The 26,096-nt window shown below is 34.8% G+C and overlaps 1 protein-coding gene and 1 long non-coding RNA gene across 2 annotated transcripts in view; one reads left to right on the forward strand and one right to left on the reverse strand.

Moving 5' to 3' along the window:
- Positions 1 to 25,938, forward strand: LOC127543894 (uncharacterized). Its single transcript, XR_007949327.1, has 2 exons — positions 1 to 3,383; positions 25,792 to 25,938. It is a non-coding gene; the product is annotated as an uncharacterized LOC127543894 (long non-coding RNA).
- SPIDR (scaffold protein involved in DNA repair) overlaps positions 1 to 26,096 on the reverse strand; it is a 531,639-nt gene that overhangs the window by 154,243 nt on the left and 351,300 nt on the right. The window lies entirely within an intron of this gene.

Genomic DNA, 26,096 nt, shown 5'->3' on the forward strand with positions numbered 1-26,096 from the left:
GTGAGTCTGACTATGACTGATCAGACCAATATGAGCACAAAATGCTCTGCCACAAGTAGAACACAAATAGCCCACTCTGAGGGTAGTTTCTCTAATTTTGTGAATCTCATGTTTTTTGTTTTGTTTTGTTTTGTTTTTTTTGGGGGGGCTAATCTAATTCTGTTTTGCTCATAGAGCACAGCACTTTCTCTGATGAAGGTGCCCTTTGCTGGGCGGTCTTGTGCCAGTGTCTCCCATATCATATAATTGATTCTAAAGTTCTTAAGAGAGACTTCATGAGTGTCCTAATACTGCTTTTTCCCTACCATGTTCTCGTTGATCTTGATCTTCCTCCTTTTTCTTGAACAATACAAAGATGAAGTCATTTTTAATTTCCACTGTCTATCCTTCATGCCTGAAATGTTCTCCTTCCCTCCTCATCTCTGCTTATTGACTTTCTGAGTTTCTTTCCAAGTCCCTTTCTTTCTACTTTCTACAGGAAGCCTTTCCTAATCTTTCTCAATTCAAGTACTTCCTCCTCTTTTCTATTTAAGCTTGTTTTTTGCCTCTTGAATTTGACTATGAGCTTCTTGAAGTCAGAGACTATCTTTTTGTCTTTCTTTCTATTCCTGTTAGCACTTAATAAATAATAAATAGTAAATAAATGCTTAGTCAATGACCCACAGATGCAGATGATAATGGAGATAGGATTTAAATCCAGATCTTCTATATTGCCCCTCTATCTTTAAACATAATTAACAGAAAGGTTTAGAAAAGATCCAACTATGTATCTTGTTTGTTAACTATCAGAAAAAACATTTGCTTAATTACATAGCAAAATGTTACTTTAAAGCCTTAACATTTCTAATAGCTTCCTTTGCACATGACAAAATCATACAAAGTTTCTTGAAAAAATGCAACTACTACTATAATTTTCCATTCTACTTTATATGTATCTTGTCCCTATTCATCTTCTTTGGAAAGTTTGGAAGCTTGAGCTATAGTATCCAAAACAAAATTATATTTGTTATTTATAATAATAGTAATAATTACATGTTTATATGAAATTTTATAGTTTAAGAGGTGTATTTCTCACAACAACCCTGTGAGGTAGAAAAGTACAATTATGATTTCCCATTTCACACGTGGGAAAAATGATGTTCAGAAATGTTAGTTGTATGGATAATGGGAAAGTAAGCTAAACTATTTTCTGACTCAAATCCAATGGCCTTTCCATGACACCATTCTACTGCTCATTTCCCAGATTTCCCACCTCTGACCCACCCTGATTCTACCACCAAAGACAGCAGGAGGAGGTAGATGAGGGAGGGCTGATGTCACAGCTGGGGCAGCTCTTCCACCACATATCCCTTGCTGTACCCACCACTCACTGAGGGGAAACCCACAGGTCCCAAACACCCTGGCACCACACCCGCTATCGCTCTGTTGACACTGTACTTATAACTTAAATACTGGCAATTAAAGAGCGTCTCCCTGTCAGTATCTATGATGGATGACTATAAAAAGTTTATGTAGTTGAACAAAGTAAACTATTTAAAAAAAACCCTAATAATTCAAAAGATGAAGAATATAAGCGTTGCTTTACCATTTATATTGCAATTTCATTGAAGGAATATTTTAGTTGACACAGGAACAACAAATCTTTCCTTTTTTAATAATGGCATTCATATTGGATCTCTAACTGACAAAGATCAGAGGTCCTTTCAATGTCAATGTTTCCTGTCTACAATATACACAGGAAACATTTCACCTACTACTACTGAATTATAGATACCTCTGGAATAGAAGGCAACAGTTATGTAAACATGAACAGTAATATTACACAAGTCAGAACAGGAAGGGAAGAATGCTGTAGCTAATTAACCAGCAGAACATAGTATATTCTATAACACTAAATAGATAAAGGGGAAATCAGGCACAGAGTACGTTTTATTTTAAAGAGAGACATTCTTTATACTATTTTTAAAAATCTGCTATTTTGATATTCTAGGATGGATCTTGTTGGTAGCAATGGTTATTTAATTGTTTGGTCATATGCAAAAAAGGCTAATATGTTTTCAATATTGCAATGATATTTCTTTTTTTTTTTAGATTTATTTACTTATTTTTTTATTATAACTTTTTATTGACAGAACATATGCATGGGTAATTTTTCAACATTGACTCTTGGAATCATTTCTGTTCCAACTTTTCCCTTCCTTCCCTCCACCCCCTCCCTTGGATGGCAGGCAGTCTCATACATGTTAAACATGTTAAAGTATATCTTAAATACAATATATGTGTTCATATTTATACAGTTCTCTTGTTGCACAAGAAAAATTGGATTTAGAAAGGTAAAAATAATCTGGGAAGAAAAACAAAAATGCAAGCAGTCCACATTCATTTCCTAGTGTTCTTTCTCTGGGTGTAATTGGTTCTGTTCATCACTGATCAGTTCATCATGCAATGATATTTCTGATTTTCTTTTTTTTTCTCTTCCTTCCTTCATCTTTCTTTCTTTCTTAAAGTTGGGTTTCCAGAAAATTCTATGGCCACTCTCAAATCCTTTCTTTAGGCAGCCTACTGGCTCCCAATATCTTGGATTCTCACCATATTGATGAAACTTCATTTTTCCGCTCCAGGAACTTCTCTTTGGCAGTCCTCAATACCTGGAATGTTGTTCCTTCTCAACTTCATTTTATGGTTTCTCTGGCTTCCTTGAAATCCCAGCTAAAATCTTATTTCTACAGAAAACTTTTTCTAATACCATTTAATTCTAGTTCCTTCTCTCTACTGACTATTTCTTCTCTATCCTGTATATAGCTCATTGATACACAATACAGTTTTCAAGTTTCTCTCTTAGATTGTGAACTCCTTAAGGGCAGGGTTATCTTTTGGCTTTCTTAGTAAACATAGTGCTGAGCACAGGGCCTAGCACATAGTAGGTATTTAATAAATGTTTACAGACTATTTAGATTTAATATAGATCCCAAATTGGTTTTAGTTCTCCTGTAGTTCAGATCTTCTAAACTTGATTGATCTACCAGTCTCAGTATCCTTGGTTGCAGGGACTACAGGTGGTATAATCACATCTAGCTGAATATATATATTTTAAATATAGTTTACATAGATTATAGAATGTTTGATTTAGTTCTATCTCTTTATTGTACAGATAAGGAAATTGAAGTCCAGCCAGAAAAAAAGTCAGTTAAGATAGACAGAACATTTATTGAGCACTTATTATTTGCCAAACATTGTGTTAAGAGCAGGGTATGTAAATAAAAGCAAGACAGTCCCTGCCTTAAAAAAAAATGCTTATTTTAATCAGTGAGGACAACAAATGAAAAGGCAGAAGATGGGGAGTGGATACTCCATTTGTCAGATGGTGTGAAGACGGTCTACAAGTAAGTGACTTAGAAGCCTGGTTCCAGGCAGGATAAGGCAAAAGTTCACTTATCAGAGATCAGAGTAAGGACAAAGTCCAAGGATTAGGAATGGGGTGGAGATGGGAAAGATGACAGACACAGTATGGAGAGAGCTGATTAGTGCAAAACTAGGATCTAGAAGCCAGTTCTCCTAATTTCTGAACTAATATAGTTTTTTGGTTTTTAAAACACCATACACTTGTAACAAGCAATTGTACAGTCCTGTGTCATTTGCAATTCTGTCTCCTGCAGTCATGTGTATTCAACAATGACAGTCAATGCATAGTTATTAAGCATTTATAGATTAAGCAATGGACTAGACATTTCAAGACTGTAATACACAATTTTTGTTCATGTCTAACATGAAAAGTTGTTTTTGCTTGACCTTGTATATATGTTACAGTGGTTTTACTTTTTCAGTGTAATGGGAAGGAGAGAAAATAAGTGCTTGTTTATTTTTTTAAAATGCTTCATAACAAAAACCATGGTAGAACCTTAATGAATTGGTATTTTATATACATGGCATCTTTTTTTTGGGGGGGGGCAGCAGTAATGTTGCTTATAGGATAATATAAAAATTCTTTAGCACAGTTTTTAAAACTCTTCATAACTTGGATCCAACTCATCTTTCAAGTTTTACCTTGCATTATTGCTCTCAGTATGGTCCACATTGCAACATTTCAGTTCATCAGTTAGTACCCAAATTCCCCATTTCCTCCTCCATCTTCCTGTCTTTACATAGCTTAGAATGGTCTTCTTCTTCACTATCACTTCTTGTCTGCATTTTGTTTGTATATGGTTGTTTGTACTTTGTGTCTCTATTAGACTGTAAGGTCCTTGGAAACAGTGACAGTCTTTTACCTTTCTTTATATCCCCAGGGCTTAGCATAGTGCTTGACACATGGTAGATGTTTATTAAATGTTTAATAAATTGAACTGAATTTATCTCTTTGGGTCTCAGTTTTCTCATCTGTAAAAATGGAGGTTAGAATTACAAAAAATCTTCTGAGATTTCTTCCAACTCCAAATCTAAGGTCCTATGAAGATATGAGTCATATGAAGCCTGGGGTAGGGAAGTGGGAGGGAAATATTATTAACCTGGGGGAATCAAGAAAGTCTTCAAGGAGAAGATAGCATTTGAGGCTTTAAAAGATAGGGAACAATTCAGTAAAGGAGAAGCATTCAAGCAAAAGAAAGCCTCATCTATGGAATTAGGAGAGGGGATGAGAGGGGTATATAGGTCCTATAAGGAGTTTTGGAGGTTGTCAAGTCCACCTTTTTGTTTTACTGGTGGGCAAACTGAGGTCTAGAGAGGATAAGTGACTTGCCCACGATAAACTTGGGTAGGTAGTCTTAGAGGTAGAATTCAAATTCAAGTTCACTGACTGAATCCCAATCTAGAACTCCTTCTACTGCATCACCTTGCTATCATGTATCAGGCATGAGTGGTCACTTATCCAGAATATAGAATCTGTGAAATCAGATGGTATAAATTGTGTCTACATTTGCAAGTTGGCATAAAGTTCTGGAGGGCCCTGAAGGTCAGGTTAGGATGTCTGAGTTTTCTTCAGTGAGCAACAGAGATTCATTGAACAGACTTGAAAAATGATGAAGATAAATGCAACAGAAACTTCTTCAACTTGGTCTATTTAAACAAGCTATTAATAGGAAAAATGAGAAATGGATAAAATAACAGATAACATAGACTATCATCATTTTCCAAGGGACTCGAACTGATATAAGTCAGCTGTTTTAATGAGAAAACAAAAAACCTAAGCTAGAAATATTTAATCTTGCTGCAAAGTGAAGAGATATGGTAGGCAAAGGCAACATTAGTTTAAAATATAAACTTGTTTATAAAATCTTACATAAGTGGATGGCAATACATTTGCTTCATAGAAGCAATGGAGGGGTAAACACAAAGAAAACTTTGTAAAATAAATTGATTCCTGAAAGAGGTTATAGGAAAGGAATTAGGAGACCTTAAAAGTCTTGAAAAAGTGGGAGAAAAAAGGGAGGATAACATGGAGGGCTTTGGAACTGAAAGGAAGAACAGAGTTTAGAATTGGGGATGGGAAACATAGCAGGATTCAGAGAAACTGAAAGATGAAGTGGAGGATTCAAGCAGAAGCAGATAAGCTAGAATAAAAGCAAAAGAAAGGCTGAAAGAGAATAGTAAAAGAGGATAAAAACATTAAGATAGCCAAACTTGGATTACTAGTGATGAACAATGTCAGTCCCAAAGAACAAATAATGAATTACAATGAGTCTCAGTAGAGAGGTGGGGGATCATGATGTGGAATCCTGTAAACACTGTTAGATATGATTATTTTAGTGGTTTGTTGAATAGGTTGACATTTGTGGTATTAGAATTGTGTAGATGTGTGTGGGTATTTAAAAGTCTAAATATCTTTATTTTTTAAACCACAACAATATAATCCATTTCTCACTGTCCCACACCCTATACATAAAAATAACACTTAAGGCAAACCACAAATCTATTTTCTAGAGTCAAGACTGGATCTTTGAAATTTTTCTGACTTGAGCTGCCATTTAGTACACTTTAAAGTTAAATTAGTCATTGGGAACAATATTCTCTTGCTTCTGCTTACTTTGTATCAGTTCATATAAATCTTCCAATATTTCTCAGAATTCCTTATATTTGTCACTTTTCTCCCTATAATGGTATTCCATTACATCTATCTGCCACAATTTGTTCAGATATTTCCTAATCATTAAGCATGCATTTTCTTTCCTTTCTTCCTTCCTCTTTCTCTCTTTCTTTCCTTCTTCCTTCCCTCCCTTTCTTCCTACCTTCTTATCTCTCTTTCTTTTTTCTACCACAAAATGGAGCTTATTCCCAATAACAAGATTGCTGAAATAAGATCTCTATCTCATTTAGAACAGCATGAGAGGATTTGCCAAAGGCTTTACTGAAATCCCATAATATAGTGACTACAGCTTTACCTTGATCTTAATCTTATAGAAACTGTGTCCTTCTTCTATATTCATGATACTCCTTTTTCTATCTTCTATCCTGTCTCTATCATTCAACACAGTAATTGGTACAGAGCAGTGTTCAATACATGCTCATGGGATTGAAAATAAAGGAGTTGAATTATAGCATATTCAGATTCAGATCTGCTTGACTAACTGGACACAGAGCTGCCAATTAATGGCTCAACGTCAAGGCAGAAGGAAGTTGAGCTTTTACTATTCTATGACCTGGATGGAGGCAAAGATGTCATACTTCTCCAGTTGTAGAGAACACAAAGCTGGAAAAATAAAGCTAACACATTTTAGAAAAGAGTAAAGAAGGACATGACAATAGCATCTGTACTGAAAAGACTATCATATGGAAGAATTTTTATTTTTCTTCTTAGTCCTCAAGGGCAGAACATGGAAAGAGTGATGAAATCTGCAGAAGGGACAATTTGGGTTTGGTGTGAGTGAAAAAGTGTGTGAAAAAGTGAGTGAAAAAACTGCTTAATGATGAGAATGGTACAAAAGAGGAATGAACTACCTCATAATGTAGTGAGCTCCCTCTAAAGGGAGGGCTTTAAGCAAAGATTTTTGAGGATGTTGTAATAAAAAAGAAAGAAAGAAAGAAAGAAAGAAAGAAAGAAAGAAAGAAAGAAAGAAAGAAAGAAAGAAAGAAAGAAAGAAAGAAAGAAAGAAAGAAAGAAAGAAAGAACTTTTGGTCAAACATAGTTTTGGGCTAAAGTGTCTCAAATTTCTTCTCTGATAAGCAAATGAGATGACAATTGTCCAAAAAGCAGAATGACTGGCTGGTAGCTACCCACTTCAGGGGAGGGTAAAAAGGGATGGCTATGTGATTAAATTATAAGTGGCTATTCAAATTTCACAGAACTGGCGAAATTTGCCCAACACCACTCCTATGAAGGATCTCTTCTTTAAAAAATTGTCAAAAATCAGACAACAACTTAGCAAAGAAATGCATCAGGTGTTTTATATTGGTGGTTTTTAAAAAATATCTTGAAGTGGAATTTTTTCAGATCTTGTGACTCAAACTTGTTAAGAAAATCTAGATGCTATCATACTTAACTCTTTCTCTACTAATCTTGCATTTCAATTCCCTAAGTCATTGTCTTTGTTAAATACTTAGAAATCTGAAGATCATTCTCCTTAGATGAGCAAATGGAAGCAAAAGAGTTGACTAGTTATTTTCTCTGGCATCTTTTATCATTTTTCCAAGCACACTTTCCCTGCTGAGAATATCTTCCCATACTTTCTCTGATTTTTCTGCTTACCTCGGTAGTTTTTAAAACATTTTTCTTGTTAATTTTCTTCACATCTTAGCTCATTTTGGGCTTTACTGTTCCTGACATTCTTAATAGATAATTCTAATTTAAAAAAAAATTATATTTAGAAATCTGCTGTTTTTACACCATTTTTTATAGGTCTCAAAAAAAATTAAATCAACTTCTCTATGTGACCACATCAGTTTCTTCAGTAATTCCCTATTTTCTTTCTCATCAGTATTAATTGTTTGAAATTCTTTCTTGGATGGATGGGTGGGAGAGCCAAGATGGTAGATTAGAGACAACCCAGCTGAACTCTTTTAACATCCCCCTCCAAGCACCTTTAAAATAATGTCTCAAATCAAATTTTGGAGCAGCATAGTCAATAAAAGGTCAAGGCAAGACTTTTTTTCTGTCCTAAGAAAACTTAGGAGGTTAGCAAGAGAAGCTGTCGCACTATGGGAGAATCTGTGAGATCACAGGAATGATCACAAGAAGTGGCCATAGCAGTAGCAGAGGCTTTGGGAATTCTCAGCATAGAGAAAGTGAGGAAGTTGAACAACTGGTCAGAAAGAGTTTACAGAGAAATGGACATGAGCAGGACAAGCTTACCCCTGAAAAAGGAAGCAGCAGAATGGATTAGATACTAGAATCCAATAATATGTTGTTTATAAAAGACCCACTTGAAATAGAAAGACACACACAGAGTTAAAATAAAGGACTGAAGCAGAATCTAATATGCTTCAGTTGAAATAAAAAAAGGCAGGAGTAGCAATCATGACCTCAGAGAAAACAAAAGCAAAAACAATCTAATTAAAAGGAATAATTAAGGGAATTACATTTTCCAAAGAGTACATAGACAATAAAGTAATAAAAAAATTTTAAGCAAGCTTCTCTAATAAAATATTTCTCAAATATATACTAAGCATAGAATTGAATCAAATTCATAAAAAAATATGATATTACCCAAATGATAAATGGTCAAAGGATACAAACAAGAAGTTTTCAGAAGAAGGAGTAAGAACAATTTATAGTCATATGAAAGAATGTTCTAAATCAGTACTGATTATTAATTACAGGAAGGTAAATTAAAACAACTCTAAGGTACCATTTCAGAGCTACTGGGAGTAACAAATGTTGGAGGAGATGAAGGAAAAATAGGTATACTAATCAGCTGCTAGTGGAGTAGTGAACTGTTTCAACCATTCTAGAGAATTATGCCCAAAGGGTTATAAAACTGTGTATACTCTTTGACCCAGCAATATCACTACAAGCTCTATATCTCAAAGACATTAAAGAATGGAAAAATCTATATGTACAAAAATATTTATTGCAGTTCTTTTTATGGTGGCAAAGAATTGGAAATTGAGAGGATGCTCATCAACTGAGGAATGGCTGAACAACCTGTGGAATATGATTATGATGGAGTATTATTGTGCTGTGGGAAATGATGAGGGGGGGTGATTTCAGAAACACATAGCAAGACCTAAATAAACTGATGCAATGTGAAGCAAGGCTAACCAGGAAACCATTGGAAACAGTAATAGAAATGTTTTAATGATAATTAACTGTCAAAGATTTGGCTTTTCTGATCATACAATGATCCAAGACAATTCCAAAGAGCTCATGATGATAAAATCTTATCTACTTCCAGAGAGGAAATTGACGAACTTAGTGCAAAGTGAAATAAAAATTTCTCATTTTCTTTATTTTCCTTGTTTTAAAATGGTTTAAAATGATTAAAAATGGCTAACATGGAAATGTTTTCCATGATTTCATATGTATAATTGATATCATATTGCTTGCCTTCTCAGTGAGTGGTGTAGGGAGAAAGCGAATTTGAAATTCAAAATTTAAAAAGAAGATCAAAAATGAATAAATAATCATTCAAAAATCTTCTGGAGTTATTTCTTGAGAATATCTCATTTCTTCTGAGATGACTTCCCCTGGAGAATTTTGAATTATGGGATGTTACTTTTCTATCCTTTCTCTGAACTTTCTGGAACTGGCTCTCCCACTAATTTGGGTGTGTTAGATTATACCCATGTTTCCCCTCTTTATCTATGATGAATTCTAAGATGGTACAGCCACTTCCTCCAAAGGTTCCCAGCACTTTAGCAACTAGTTTCCTAATAGGATATATTTAGCTACCATGCCACTCTAAGAAGGAAGTATGGTTTTAAAGAACAGAGAAGTCAGCAGCTTGCTCAGGACTCTCTGGCCTCCTGAACTCAACAGCAGAGCTAGATTTTAAAGCTTTACATTTTTTAAATGGAGAAATGCCTGATACCTATGACCACATACTACCCCCATCTCATTTGCGTGTTTTAACTCAAAGCAGCTCAAGAATCAGACAACTAAAGGCATTTTTATAATGCTGTATTTCTTTCTTGGGAATGACACAATCACATCCATAATCACGCCTATAATCTTCACGTTTTTTACATTGACTTTTTTGTAACTTTCTCCCAACAAAATTTTTTTCATTATCTATCAGAACTTTTTACTTCCTATTTCTTGTCTCTATTCTTTATGTATTAGTTTTTAAATGAACCTATATTTTATGTCACTAATATTTCAAAGTGGGGATACATCAATTTCAGGGGCAACCCTATTATCCTACTTATTTAGTAGTCAGGTAGGTGGTGCAATAAATAGGGTGCTAGCCCTGGAGTCAGGAAGACTCATTTTCCTAAGTTCAAATTCAGACACTTAGGCAAACACTGTTGTCCTTAGTTTCCTAATCTGAAAATAAGCTCAAGAAGGAAATGGCAAACCACTCTAGTATCTCTGCCAAGAAACCCCCAAATGAGGTCAGGAAGAGTTGGAAATGGATAAAAAATGACTGAACAACCAGTACATTTATTTAGTTCATATTATATGAACAGAAGGAATAGATGAAAATAGGGGCATCATGAATAGAGAAAAGTGGTAGAATCCTGTAAGAATAACAGGAGAATGCTGTGGGCACAATATCACAAAGATGTCAGGAAAGGCCATAATTCAACTGGTGGAGAGTATAACCCATGAAATAGATCATCTGGTATGCAATAGTTAAAATACTTAGTTGCTATCAAGTCAAACTTAAAAAAAAAAAGTATTTAAGAATGTGCATTCTTTTAATACCACGACTGCAGAATTTAGAAGTCATAGTATTTAGGCACCAGAGGCCCATAAAAAGGGATGGTAAAACATACTGAGAAACCTTATTTTGAATAGGGACCTTTTGTAAAGATAATATCCTGAAATGATTTAGAGAGCTAGATAACACTGGCATGCAGTCAAGAAGAATAGTAGGGAGAGATAAAGGGAGGCAAAGATATGCTTATACTTCAGATCTGGAATGGTACAGACAGATGCATACAAGAAGGCTGTTTCAGATGTCAAGCAATGCTGAGACGATTCTCACACAGCTATTGTAAAAGGCTATATAAGCATTTAGCACTATTTGATAATGATAAAACTCAGTGGTCCAGGAAAGAAAGGAGATCATAGCAACTCCTTCAGGACAGTTGTTTTTTGGGTGGTTTTTTTTTAAATGACAGAAATAAATATAGAAAAAGTAACAATTTAAAGACAAAATGTGGAAAACCTTTTTAAGAAAAAAATATTTTTCCCTGGGACTCAAATAGTACCTTAAGATCCAGAATTATATGCCCCAAACTCTTCAAATACAGTACTACTATTCACTTGAGCGCTCATGAGTTTCTTTCATATAATTGACATGAGTTTAGTTGCATTTCTTAACCACAACTATTTTTTTCTCAGTTGTTAGTGTGGCCCTCTGGGATTTGCAGTGTGTTTCAGATGCACTTGGGGGCAAATAAATGAACTTCTACCCCTCTTCACTAACTGGTTCATTTCCTCATTGTGACTTTATAAGTCTAAAGGTTGTGCCCTGCACTATTCTCAGCAGTGACCAAAAATGCAGAATCTTCAATCAGCTTGCCCTCATCCTGGAACAAGAGCAGAGAAATCCTTTTTTTAAGTGAAATGGTTTCTTCTCTTCCAATATTAGGCCATGAATTTATTAGGCTTAGATAAAAATCACTAATAGTCATGAAAGTTATTAGAAGTATTATGTAACATAAAGATATCAAAAACATTCAAACATTCTTTGAGCCAGTTGGTGTAGAAAGAATGTTCTGAAGAGAGGGATGGACATTTAAGTTCTTTATAACAATTAAATAAAATTTTCACAATGCTGTATGATAGTAAAATGAGAGAAACAAGGAAGTGTGAGTTGGACTTTACTCTCAACAACTGCTACATCTGCTGGTTTGGCCTGGTGTTTGTTCCAGTCCATTCCTGTTATGTATTTTTCTTTTTTGATTCTCTCTGGTCTGCATGTTCATCTAATTGTGTCTTGCTTTCTCCCTCCCTGATCTTAAAAAACTCACATGTAAGTCCCTTCCTCAAGGCCACTAGAATCCCCAAATAAACAGAGCTTTCTTAAATATGGATAAACAATCTAGCCCAAGGACCCTTTACCATTCTGCGAAGGTCCTGCAAAGTCTTTGTTATCCTTGGAAGGTCTTCAACTGAGGGCTAAACTAGTTTAATCTTATACTCACTTTTATACTATATTATTCAGTCTCTCAAAATTCTAGGATAATTCACTCTTTAGATAGAGAAATTGAGTCAGCTTAGAGCTTAGGTGACTTGAAGATTTTTTTTTTTAATCAGCAGTTTTTTGTTTGTTTTGCTGACAACTAAAGGGTAAAGATGCAATATAGCACAGTAGGTAGTGTGGCTGGACATGGAGTCAAGAAATCTTGATTTCAAATCCTGGCTCTTGCTCCTTGTGAGACTCTGGGCAATTAACCTGCTAGCCTCAATTTCCTAAACTGTAAAGAGAAGGGTTGAATTCAGTGTTCTTCAAAGTTCCTTTCAGCTCTGAATCTCTGATCTAACTTTGGTAATCGTTGGCAAAATGCTTAATCTCTCAAGGTCTGTCTACCCTCATCTATAAAATGAGAGGGCTGATCAAGACAACATCTATTGTCTCTTCTAGTTTTAAAACTATAATTCCAAGATTTTATATTAGCATTTTGTTATGAGGTATTTATGATCATACTGAGAAACAATATTGGTTATAATGTCTTTATGTCTTTATGCCTGTACTTGGCACAGGAGGATTTTACTGTTCTGGGGAGATAATTATTTAGGAAAGGAAATAAATTTTCCTGGCATTTCTGCACTGAAAATACCCTTGAATATACTCACATTCATTTAATTATCTTTGTTCAAGATATGTTAATACCCTAGGCCATTAACTCGAAGAAATAAAAAACAGCTCTATTTGATCAAATCATTTATCTTTTGTCAAATACAAGATATGGTATAATATACATAGAAGACTTCTAACACATATTGATTCATATTGAAGAAGATAAAATACTTTTTGGTGAGAATTCAACTGATGAGGTCAGTGCAAATTGACAAACATTTATTAAGCATCTATTACATACAAGGCTCTGGACTAATTTCAGGTATTCCAAGGTGGAGTTTATATTCTATTATATGTAGAATATGCAATAATGCATATGGAATGAAGCATATTATAAGGTACAGTATGATGGGTAAAGGAAATTAACAGAAAAAGTATAATAGGAAAATCTGAAGAGGAGAGCATATAAAGAAATAGCTAGGTGGATTAGAGTCAGTAAGACCAAATCCAACCCTAAATATTCTCTGATTTTGTTGTCTTTGGGAAAGTCATTCAACTCTGCCTCAGTTTCCTCAACTATAAAATGGGGGTAATACTAGTACCTATCTTCTGGAGTTGCTGTAAAGATCAAATGTGATATATCATCATCATATGCATATATTTGCTTCATTCCCTTCTAAAACATGGTTTTGATTCCCTGAACTTTACCATTATGACTTAGTTGCCTTCTCATTCTGGAATATCCCTCTACCAAGCTAATCTCCTTCTGAGTACCTTCTGAAGGTCTCCATTTTGGGGAAGGGCCTGCCAGGATTCATTTTCCTTCCAGCATTCTAACTCCCTGGATTCTGTCATTGTGCTCTGGCCTGGATACCTAAGTATCACAAGGGCAAAGAAGAGGGGTTTTTTTTGCTCATAATTTAGAACTTAGAGCTTAGAACAATATCTGGAACATTGTAAATGCTTAATAAATGCTTGTTGACAATTTGTGTACCAGAAAGAACATCCTAGGTAATTATTTTTTGTAGGTATAGAGAACATTAGAGGAAAGATGAAAGTGAAAACTTTGACCAACTCTTATTTTAGCATTTAACTTAGTGCCTGGTACACAGTGGGTGTATACTTATAAATGCTTATTTACTGTTTGTTTCATAGCATAGCAAAGGGCAGAAATCAGTGCTATTATTTTCAGAGTAGGCAAGTTCAGTACTCAAGAACAATGAAAACATATTTGGAAAGATAATCCATAAGAAAAAAAGTCTGTGTAGTATAAATATTATAATCAGTCATTTCTGAAGAAGCATTCTCAAATGTCATTTCTGTTATGCTCTATGATTTGGTAGTGATGGTGAATGATTTTTTTTTAATTTGGTTTCATTTTTTTAATTCAATTATATATAAACAAAAAATTTTGACATTCATTTAAAAATATTTTGAGTTCCATATTCCCTCCCTCCCCTCAATTTCACTATTGTATTTCAGCATTGTATTTTGTAAAGTCCTGAAAAATGACAACTTTTAGTTAAACAAATTTTAAATATGCAAATGTATTAGGATTATCTGTACTAACATACTTTCAATATCCTATAGTAAAATATACATGCTACTGCTGTGCTCTAATCTATTTATAGAAAAAAGACATAAGAATAAGATCATCTGGAGGTAAAACTAAATACTGCATATAAGAACAATCTTATGACTATCCATCATGGTCTAGCAAAGGGCTGGAAAAAAGCATTTATAAAGTGTCTATTATGTGCTAAGCACAGAGCTAAGTGCCTTACTAATATTCTTTCATTTGATGCTCAAAACAGCTCTGGGAGGTAGATACTATTATAACTTTCAATTGAGAAAATTGAGGCAGACAGAATAAATGACTTGTCCAGGGACATAAAACTAATAAAGGTCTAAAACTAGATCTGAACTTAGGTATTCCTGAGTTTTAGTCCAGCACTCTACCCGCTGTGCCACTTACCTGCTGAAGGAAGCAGAAAGAATTCGATTCAAATTCTTCCTTTGAAATAAATATATATATATATATATATATATATATATATATATATGTAGGCTATGTGACTCTGGGAAATCACTTAAATTCTTATTCCTTCAGATAACATTCTTAAGACTATTAATTTCAAGAACACTTGATGATTTCTTTAGTAGAGGGAGTTCTCTGCCAATGAAATATAAGATACGGGTCTTTTCCTCCTTCAAAATAGCTTACTAATGGAAACCTCTCCCACAAATGCCACATTTTTGACCAAAAAGGTTGTTTTGCATTAACTTCCAAGGAATTTATTTCACTGATATCTGGAAGCTATGTTTAAGTTTCTTTTCTATACACTGAATTTACATAGCTAATCCTAAGAACTATTTCCTCTCTCTTACTGGAATAGGAATTAGTCACCAAAATGAATTATTCCATGGAAAGTAAAACATAAAAATGAAATTAGGGAACTCAATCATTCACTTTCTAGTCATGTAAAATTACAGGGAAATATTATTTATGTGTTCTTAAAAGAAAGAGGTATAGGTATGTATACACACACACACATACACGCATATGTGTGTGTGATATAAATATCCCATTCTTTAAATATATTAGTAATTTGATATAGTTATGCCCATCTAGAAGGTGGATGGCTCAATTCCATTATATTGTTTTTATGGTTTATTTTTCAGAAAACTTTATTTTGATAAGTGAAGTCAATAAGCATTTATTAAGCACCTAATATTAGGTATTGTAGTAAGTGCTGGGTATGCAAAAAAAGAGCAAAACAATCCTTGTCACCAAGGAGTTTATATGATATGATATAATGTAATATAATACATTATAATAAAATATAATATGGAAAACAATGTGCAAGTAACTATATATAAACAAGATATAAATGAGATAAACTATAAAAAGCCTCAGGAGGCAGGAAGAAGGCCAGGGGGAAAAAAAAAAGAAAAAAGTTTTCTTGAAGAAAATGGGACTTTATGTGAGGATAGGGTTTCAGGTAAGAAAGGCTCATTTATGTGAGTTCAAATCTGGCTTAGATACTTATTACCTGTATGATCCTGGGCAAGTCATTTAACTCTGTCTCAGTTTCTTCAGTTATAAAATAATCTGGAAAAGGAATGGGCAAATCACTCTATCTCTTTGTCACAAAAACTTCAAATGGGATTATGAAGAGTTAGATACAACTGAAAAATGACTCAAAAATTTTTTAAAAAAGGAAACAGGGAGGCCAGGAGGTGAAGATCAGGGGGGAGAACATTCCAGCAATGGGGGACAGACAGAGAAAATGCCTGGCGTCAGAGATGGAGTAAAGAGGCCAGTGTCACTAGATCTTAGAAAAGATAACTACTTTTTTCAAGTGTTTATGCTTATCACATTCTTTCACAGAACTTTCCCTGTAAAGTTTGAGGTTCAACTCAGCATCCTTTTAAAAACAATAAAGCAGATGTTTTTTTTTTTTTTTTTTAAATGTAAAGCAAATCAGTGTGGGTGCCCAACAAGAAATATCTGAATATTCAAATAATGTCTTCAGTGCTCTTTCCAATGTTTGTAGTGATTAAAAAGGCTCCCCTCTGCAGAAACATATGTACCAACTCTCAAAGAACAGAAACAAATAATCTAAGTGAACTGAGAGTTGGTACATATGGAATATACCCCTAACAAAATAGAATCCTGAAATGGAAATGGACCTCACAGTCGATCCCAGCCTATCTTTCTGAGCATTTTCTACACTCCTTCCCTAAACTTTATGTTCTGGTCAAACCAGGATACTTCTTATTCATATAAGATGTCACACTTCCCATCTCCAAGCCTTTGCACAGGCTGTCTGCTCTACCTATCCACACTCTTCCTGATTCAGCCTGTCCTGATCCCCTCAGTATTCATCTCCTTCCCCATCCACTAAACCTACTTTGATTTTTTCCTATTCATTTCATATTATCAATATATCTATTGTTACTCCAGTAAAATATATGATCCTTGAGAGCAAGAATTGTTCTGTGTTTGTTTTTATATTCCCAACGCCTAGCTCTGTACCTCACATGCTTAACAAATGCTTGACAAATAAATTTTTTGGCTCAACCTCCTCCCAATGTGTGAATACCTTCTCTAAGGGATGGGATAGGTTTCTATCTTCTTTTTGGATATTTATACCGACAGTGAACTCATTACCTCATTAGTCAGTCTATTCTATTATCCTGTTATTAAGCCCTTTATGAAGATCATCTCTGGCTGTCCTGATCTATATCTGGCCACCAGACCCAGATGGCTCTGAAGGGGAAAGTGAGGCAGGTGATCTTGCACAGCCCTCCCCCAAAAATGCAATTCACTTGCATGGCATCCCCTTTCTGATGTCATGGTCCTTTTTGAGAACAAAAGATCAAAAAACAAACAAACAAACCCAAGAAATTCTTTGCATTGAGCCAAAATTTGTTTTCTTATTATCTATCATAAGGTAATAGACCTAGAGCTGGAAGAGACCTTAGAGATTATCCAGTTCAACATCCTCATTTTATAGATGAGAAAACTGAGGCCTAGGGAGGTTATAATACTTAAGGTAGTAAGCATAAGAGGAGAGATTTGAACCCAGATCCTTTGACTTGAGAGCCCACGTTCTTTTCCTGTGTACCATGGAGTCTTCCATGGAGAAAGTGGAACCAGTACTTCTACATTTATGTTGTCTAACTCAACTAGCCATGCATATTCACATACTGATTGGGCAGATTTTGCACAAACCGTATAAACCGGGGCAAGGCAGGAGATGGTGCTCTTGTTGTCCCATTTTTCTAAGAGCAACTCAAGTCTCTCAAGTTTCAAAAATGTCAGTTTCTTAGCAGTTTGATTGCAGAGATGTATGTGATGGTGGTACCCTTTAGTATTTCTCTAGAGTTAGAAATGGATTACAGAACTGAACAGATGTAAATTCATTTTTTTCTATACAATAGAAAAGAAAGTTACATTGTACATTTATAGAACTTCCACTTCCTCAATCTTTCGCTCCTCTTATTTCCTTCCTTCCCCATTAATTTAAGGTTAATCTATCCTAAAAAGTCTAACCTAAAATATGTTCAATTATTTTGAGAGGAGGGGAGAAATCTCTTTTACATCTGTGACTCCTGCATCCAGATTTGGCAGGACATTCAGTTCTATGTCTTAAAACCTTACAAGGCCAGTTTTCAAATAATACTATAAATGCTCATGGTTATCATCACTTAACTCATCTAAAGCAATAAAGATGTTCAAGTTTCATCTCTATGGCATGGTCCTCAGGTGAATTCTGGATACTGATCTCACTAGGATGATTTAAAAAGTTTATATGTCATTTTAAAACTAAGTGATAACTAATTGGCCTCCTTGAAAATAAACTATAATTATGAAAGGAAATTGCTCATTACTTCTTGGCACTTTTGAGAGTAATGTAAACCCATGGGAGAAAAATCATGAATTCTGCTCCAAAAATATTTTTACTTTTAAAAAGTTGTTGTTAAATCTTTTTAAAAATCAATTTCATGTACATTCACTATTTGGAATGCATGAAAATAAAGACTTACTAAGTATTTTTCAGATCTTTGCTGCCATCTTTCCTAATGTATTTGTTAGAGGGTTCCTCATAAACTCAGTACTGTCCCACATTCACTTTTTTTCTTAATTCTCAAAAAAAGTAGAAGCATTTGTATGTTCTGCCAAATATACTCACATTAATAAGGTCATGAAATGGAAAAGCATCAGGAGTTTGACACGAGTAGACAAATTTAACTCCAAGAAATTGAGCCGCCATCATAGGTACTTAATATTTAGACAAAGTATGCATAAATGCATATTTTTAAGGAATGTAGACCTATGATATTTTCTTATACTGTGTCTAGTACATAGCTAGTGCTTCATAAATACCTGATGAATGACTCAAAGAGACAATTAGACAGAACTGAAAAACAAAGAGAGAAAAACAAGAGCAAGAAAGTCAGACTTCCCTTGGCTTCTCCATGGTAATAGTGGCAAAATTCTAGGTTCTCAGGGAAGAGGAGAAAGCTACATGCTAATAATTATTGAGGCAGGCAGATAAGTTTTGCTGAACTTAATATTATCTACTTTCCCCTTACAGAGTATAATTCTTTTTCTTTTTAAACAACAGCATTTTCATTTAAGTTCCTGCTTTTGGCATTTATCATCTAAACAACATGTACAGTTTATGCTTAAGCACTCAGGAATGAAAATGATGATTGCATAGAGCAATGGACTTAATTACTCACGCTGTATTCATGTTAATTTGCAGGTGAAACAGGATCTTTCTCATGAGAAAGTGACTTGATGTGGCATGTTAAAACATTGGCTTTCTTGCATGTGCCTTGTCTTCTCAGATATACTGAGATACTCAGATATACTGAGTTTTTAATAGATATAAGCAACAACTTAAGTAACCAGAAATAATCAAAACTCAAACACAAGACTCTTAGGATCCACAGAGAAATAATAGGCAAAGGAAAGGGCATACATAAGAAAATATGCAACACATAAGAAATTATAGATTTTAAAGTAAAAAATTTAACATAAACTTTCTTGTACATTCTAGCTCAATAAAATGGCAGATCACTTGTCACTGACAGGTAATTAAAAATGACAGACTGTTATTGATGGGTAATCAATAAAATACAATAAAATGACATTGCCCATCAATGATAGGCAATATCATTTCAGTAAACTAGAATGTGCAAAACTGAAAGTTTTTTACATTAAAAATGACAATTTTACATTGTTATGAGTTATATATGTTTTCTTGTATATGCATTTTTATTTTCCCAATATTTTCTTTGTGGATCCTAAGATTCTGATGTCTGAGTTTTGATTATTTCTGTTCATTTACTACTTAAACTTGAGATGTTCCTTATATCTACTAGCACTCAGTAAATGTATATATATATACCCATAAAATGGCAGATTAATGTAATATAGAATAGAACACAAAGAAAAGAGGCAGTTCCCTGCCCCCCCTCAGGGAAGCAGAAGTGTCATGGCATCTATATAGAAAGTTTGACTTTAGTAAAGACTTCAAAATGATAGATGATAGATTAAATAATCCAATCTCCTCATTTTCACATGTGGAGAAATTGAAAACTATATCCCAAGGTAAACAAAGAGCTAGGAATGTGATTGCTGATCTTTTCATGGAGAAGTCAATTTACTGCAAATTACTAAATATTTATTAAGTGTCTTCTATTTGTCAGGTACTAAGATAGGCATCAGCTATAAAAAGACAAAAATGAAATAGTCCCTAATCTCAAAAGTCTTCGGTTCTACTAAAATGGGAAAAAAACACCCCAAAAATGTACCAAGATAAATCCTCAACTCCATTGCTTACAATGCTTGCACTCTTGAATACTTAGCTTGAAGTTACTTTCTTCATGAGCTCTTCCCTAATTCCCTCCCTCCCACTCTTGTTAGAATCCTCCTTTCCCAGACCCCCCATATCTGAAATCATTTTGTATTATTTTACACAAATCCTTTATATACTTACCTATGAACATGTTATATGCTTCAGTAGAATATGAACTTTTAGCCTAGGACAGTGACTGACATATAGTAGGAGCTTACTAAAAGTTCTTTAATTGACTGAACCAGAAATAAGTGAATGCTGTAGTTATTTGGAAGAATGACTCAAATTTTGAGTAGAGCAGGCAATGCTTTCTCCTTGGTTTGCATTACAATGAGAGAAAGACTATATGCCTTATAGGAGGAATAGAAAAAAGATACTCCCCATCTAGCTTGTACCATTCACACATAGAGATAGCCAAGAGGAAACATTCTTAAGAGTGGGAAGCGTGTGAAGATTGTGATCCACCTTATCCCCAATGGTGAGAGCACAGATCTCTGAGCACTTGAGGGGGTACTGCAGGTAGTATTTGTATAAAAGCAAAGAGATGGGAAAAGGAATGTTGTGTTTGAGAGTCAGCAAGCAGATTAGTTTGGGTAGCTATATTAAATTTAAAAAACAAATTAGAGACAGCTATGTGACAAAGTAGATGATAGAGCCAGAATCAGGAAGACCTACATTAAAACTTTACATCAGACACTTAGCTGTATGGCCCTGGGCAAGTCATTTAGTTTTTTTTGTGCTTCAATTTCCTTGTCTATTAAATGAGGATAATGATATCCTGGGCAGCCAGGTGGTGTAGTAGATAGAGTGCCAGCACTGGAGCCAAGAGAACCAAATCTGGCTTCAGTCACTTACTTGCTGTATAATCCTAGGCAAATCACTTAACCCTATCAGACTCAGTTTCCTCATTTGAAAATGAGCAAGAAAAGGAAATGGCAAGCCACTTCAGTATCTTTGCCAAGAAAACCCCAAATGGGGTTACAATGAGTCAGCCACAACTAAAAAGAATGAACAACAACTATAATTACATCCTACCTTATCAGATTTTTGTGAGGGTCAAATAAGTTAAGATATATAAAGTGCTTTGCAAACTTTTAAGTGTTATATAAACTCTATTACTAAACATTAATGGGGAAAAGAATTTATAGTTTCAAATCATATTGGGTAAGTGGGTCCCACAAATTTTGAGTCACTTAATACCATATCCTTTAACTTAAAGACAAGCAACACAGGAAACTAAAAAAAACACCCTGAACTCCAGGTGTGGTTAATTTCCCATTTACATCAACAAAAAAAATGATTTTCTTAGTATTTCCAACTAACTGACTTTTAAGGGATCTTTAGAAAGTTAATTTTTACTTCACATCAGAGTTCTTGACTTAGAACAAAGCTAAAGCAAAATCAAACCATCAGAAAAGGCTGCATAAATTATTTCAGACCCCCATAAAATGATGCTTCCTGGATGTGGCTAGGAGAAAAACAACTTTCCCCACCCTATTTGAAGAGTGCCAAGTGGAAAAGATCCCAAAAGAACCAATTCTAGATCTCAATTCAATACAATAATGAGACTTGAAAGGTTGGGAAAGTTAATTCAAATGGGAAAAACTACTTAGATTTCTTAGCCGTTAAGGGTGTATCTAAACAGCATACAGGGGTGCTGGTGAGTTTGTATTTTTTAAAAAAATTCTAAATCATCTTCTATGACAGCCCTAAGTGACTTCATGTAAACAGAGCCAGTGGTACTATGAGTAACAAACTCTGTTTCCATCAGAAGCCCTTTATTCTGCGTAAGAGACCTGCACACTAAATGAGGGCCCAGGCTAACCTTAACCAGCTACAGCTGGCTCACGGCTATAAAAAGAACTAATGAAAACATAAATACTAACTTCTCCATTCCCCTTTAAGCCCGTACGTCAAGGCTGCGCAAAGGCAGCCCTTTCCAAGGGCTCTGGGTGAATGAAGCTGCTGCTCTGAACCAGTCCGGTCTGGTTCTCTGAAGTTTGTTTACTGAACAACATGTGCAGAGACACACTGAATGTCCCTACTGAAAGGGGAGGGAGGGCACATGTTGAGGATGACAGAAATCACATGATCTACTTACTGACTTGCAGGGCCAGTTTTCCTGACAATCTTAGTTACTTTTTTGAATACACACACACACACACACACACACACACACACACACACCCCCAAAATGAGAAATTGATCTCAAAAACAGAGAGATTACCTTGGAAGGAATTTTTTGAAGTAAGGGTTATAAAGAAATCACTGAACATTTTGGATTTCTCCACAGATTTAATCATTAAATTTATTGTAAGCAGTGACTTATCAACAGTATTCAACTTCTTTCTGAATACATAGATATTACCTCCTATAATTCCCTAAAGGAAGAAAAATATCCTATCAACAAAACCATACATATTTCACATTTATATACCACTACTACTACTAATTATATTAGGATTTCAATCCATGTATAAAATACTATGGCTGACTTCCTTCATAACAAAAGCTTTTCATCTAAGCTAGCTTCTTATGTATTCATTAAGTTGGTAACCTCTCCACTGAAAACGTGGTGAGCTGTCCTGGCATTTGTTCTATGCTCTGGAACAGGGAACAGTGTTTGAGATTAGATATCTTTTTCTAATGCACACAAGGATTTTTGCCTTGGCCCGGAATACTAGCATATTATGTAAAGCTGATGCTCAGTATATTTTATTTGAGAAAAGTCCTATCTACAAATAGTTCACATATCTACCTCTCTAGTTTTGGACTCTTTTTGCAGTGCCAGGCCCACATTCCATTTAATGAACATTTCCACTTGAACTGCACTCCATCAATTTGAATACAACTTACCTCTAAAAACTAAACCTCTCTCTTCACTCCAACCCTCATTTTTGTGACTTCAGTATTTACATTAATGATAACATTATTCAATCCATCATTCAGAAGTAGGAACTCGAGTGGTCTTTGATTTCTACCTCTCCCATATTCACCACATCCAATAAATCAATTGGCATTCATTTATTCATTCATTTATTTATTTATACACAATAATAGCAAGACTTTATTCTTCTCAGTGGTTCAGTTATCCAAAACAGTCCCAATAGACTTTGGACAGAAAATGGCATTTATTTATTATGCATCTATACTATGCCAGGGCTGTTCGTACAGAAAATAGAAATATAAAAATGAAACAATTCCTATCCTCTAATCTGTCATAATTTTGCTTTGGGGGCAATTAGTACAGGGGATAAAGCACTGGGCCCAAAGTCAGAAAGAACTGAAATCAAATGTAGGCTCAGACATTTGATGTTTGAGTTTGAACAAATCACTTAATTTCTGTTTCTTATAACCTCTTCATCTGAAAAAATACAGATATTAATGGCATTTACCTCTCATCTGATCAAATGAGATAATATTTATATAAGATTGAGCACAGTGCCTCATACAGAATGGGTTCTATATAAAGGTGTTTTAAAAAAAATAATATTTTTACATCCATTTTCATTTTACTCAGTTCAGGTCCTTATTACCTCCTACAGGTATCACTGCAAACTTTCCTTATAGAACTCCTTTGACTGCAGTTGCCCTCCTCCCAATCTATTCTATGGGCTACTTCCACATTAATCATCTTAAACACTATATACTATCATTGGCAGAGGGGAAAAAAAAAAGCAATCTTCTCTATTGGCGAAATCACAAGTCACTTAAAACTTTTAATTGAGAGGAGCTGTCTCTTGAGCAGGAGACCAAGAAACCATAAGAAAAGAGCTACTACAGGGAGAATTGGGGAGGGGACATGGCTGGCTTTGAACGTGCTCAGCTCAGCTAGACCAGAAATCTTAAAGTGCTATCTATGTGACCTGGTGACATGCTTAGCTTGATTGGAAATTGATTCTTCAGTACTAAGGGGATATGACAACCTCTAAGTTAAATGTCTCTAATCTTCCTCTCATTGAGGATGCTCTATTTCCTCAAAGAGGAAGAAATGGATTCCTGAAGAATGGAGCAGTTACTCTAATGGGAACCTTTTTTGGAATCAGAACAGGATTCTTAAATTTTTTATATGTTATGGAACTCTTTTTTAGTCTGGTCAATCTCAAGGGCTCTTTCTCAAAATGTTTCTTGCCAATATTCGTAAGGGAAAGAAATTCTAAATTTAAATTACGAAGTCAGTTGGTAAAATGTAAATTTTTTTCTTTCCACTTAAGTTCACAGAATTATTGTTATCTATCCACACATTCCTTGGAGGTGAAAAACCCTTATTTTAGTGTTTTGAGAGTGAGGGAAGAGTATGTCAGCTATATAGGGGATCCTGTGACCCCAGCCACAGGAATTCATTTTACCAGACAAATTCCACAGGGAAAGAGGAGAGAAACAGGATGCCTATCTGTACTTCTGGAACTTAATTACCACATCTGAAAAACACACAAAATAAAATGAAGACCAGATAATTTCTACAGTTTTGCCCAACTCTAAACCTATCAATAATGTTTCCCCTATACAGTATCCTTACACATTAAAAAAAAAAATTGGGGCACTATAAAGAGGGAAATATTACTTTCTTGGCTTCTTATTAGACTCATTTTCCTGCTTAGATTAGCACATGGCCCAAGTGCTTTTTCTCTGTTTTCCCTTTTATTTTTCTCTTCCAAGTCGTAAGTATTAAATATTCCTAGAATTCCCCTGTGGTCTTGCCACTTTCTCACTCAAAAAAGCTGCAGTGGCTCCCTATTGCTTCTAGGATAAAATGCTAATCCTTCAGTTTGATATTTAAAGCCATTCACCATCTAGTTCTAGTTGATCTGTCTAGATTTATTACTATCATTCCCCTTTGCAACTCTACTTTCCAGCCCAGCTGTTCCTCACAAGCAGCAGTCTATCTCTTATTTCTATGCTGATGGACAGGCTGTCCCCACTGACCAGAATTCCTCTTTTCCTTTTCCTCTCCAATTCTCAGAATTCCAAGTTTCCTTTCACCCTTCTTTTACGTGGTTCCTGATGCCTGATGTTCTTCCAACCCCGCTCTGAGGGTTATAGTATATATATATATATATAGTATAGTATATAGTAAAAAAATTTTACATTGTATATATTTTTGTTACTTTCCCCATGAAAATAAAATCCTTGAAGGGAGGGATTTCATATGCATACTGCCTACCATATACAATATACAGTAAAGAATGTTTACTAATTAATCCTCTTTATATACAGAATATACAGAAGTTGGATTCTAATATCTCTAAATAGCATTTACATAGCTCTTTGCAAAGCACTTTACAATTATCATCTTGATTCTTCTTCTACCTGGGAGACAGACAGGTGTTGTTATGATTATTCCATTTTGCAGAAACAAAAAGAGACTATGTAATTTACCCAGAGCTATTTGGGATTTGATACTTGTCTTCCTGACTCCCAGTTCAGGGCTTTCTTCACTTGACCCATCTAATTGCCTCTGATTCTTGTCTCAGTTCATCTTTCTCTATTTCCCAGCATCATTTTACTGTTACTTGCTATGACTTAGGCCAGAATTCTTGCCTTGCTCAAATTCCTAATGTGAGTCCATCTCTGTCTCTTAGCAGATGACCTTACTGACCACATCACTGAGAAGATGAAGGTTACTGGATATTATTATTCTATTGAGTGGAGTGACCATTGGAATGAAGGACAAACAATAATATTGCCTGGCACAAAGTAGAGACTTAATAAATGTTTTATTAATATCATTTCTTTTTGCCTCTTCTAGGACAATGCTTTATCAATTATCCCCACTTTCATACTTTGATATCTCACACCCTGTCCTCAAAAAAACATCTTCTTTATTCTCCTATCCTCTCTGGCCACCATCTATCCCATTTATTTTTTCTTTCTTTTCCTTCAATAA

The sequence above is a fragment of the Antechinus flavipes genome, chromosome 1, assembly GCF_016432865.1.
Source record: "Antechinus flavipes isolate AdamAnt ecotype Samford, QLD, Australia chromosome 1, AdamAnt_v2, whole genome shotgun sequence".
Lineage (NCBI taxonomy): Eukaryota > Metazoa > Chordata > Mammalia > Dasyuromorphia > Dasyuridae > Antechinus > Antechinus flavipes.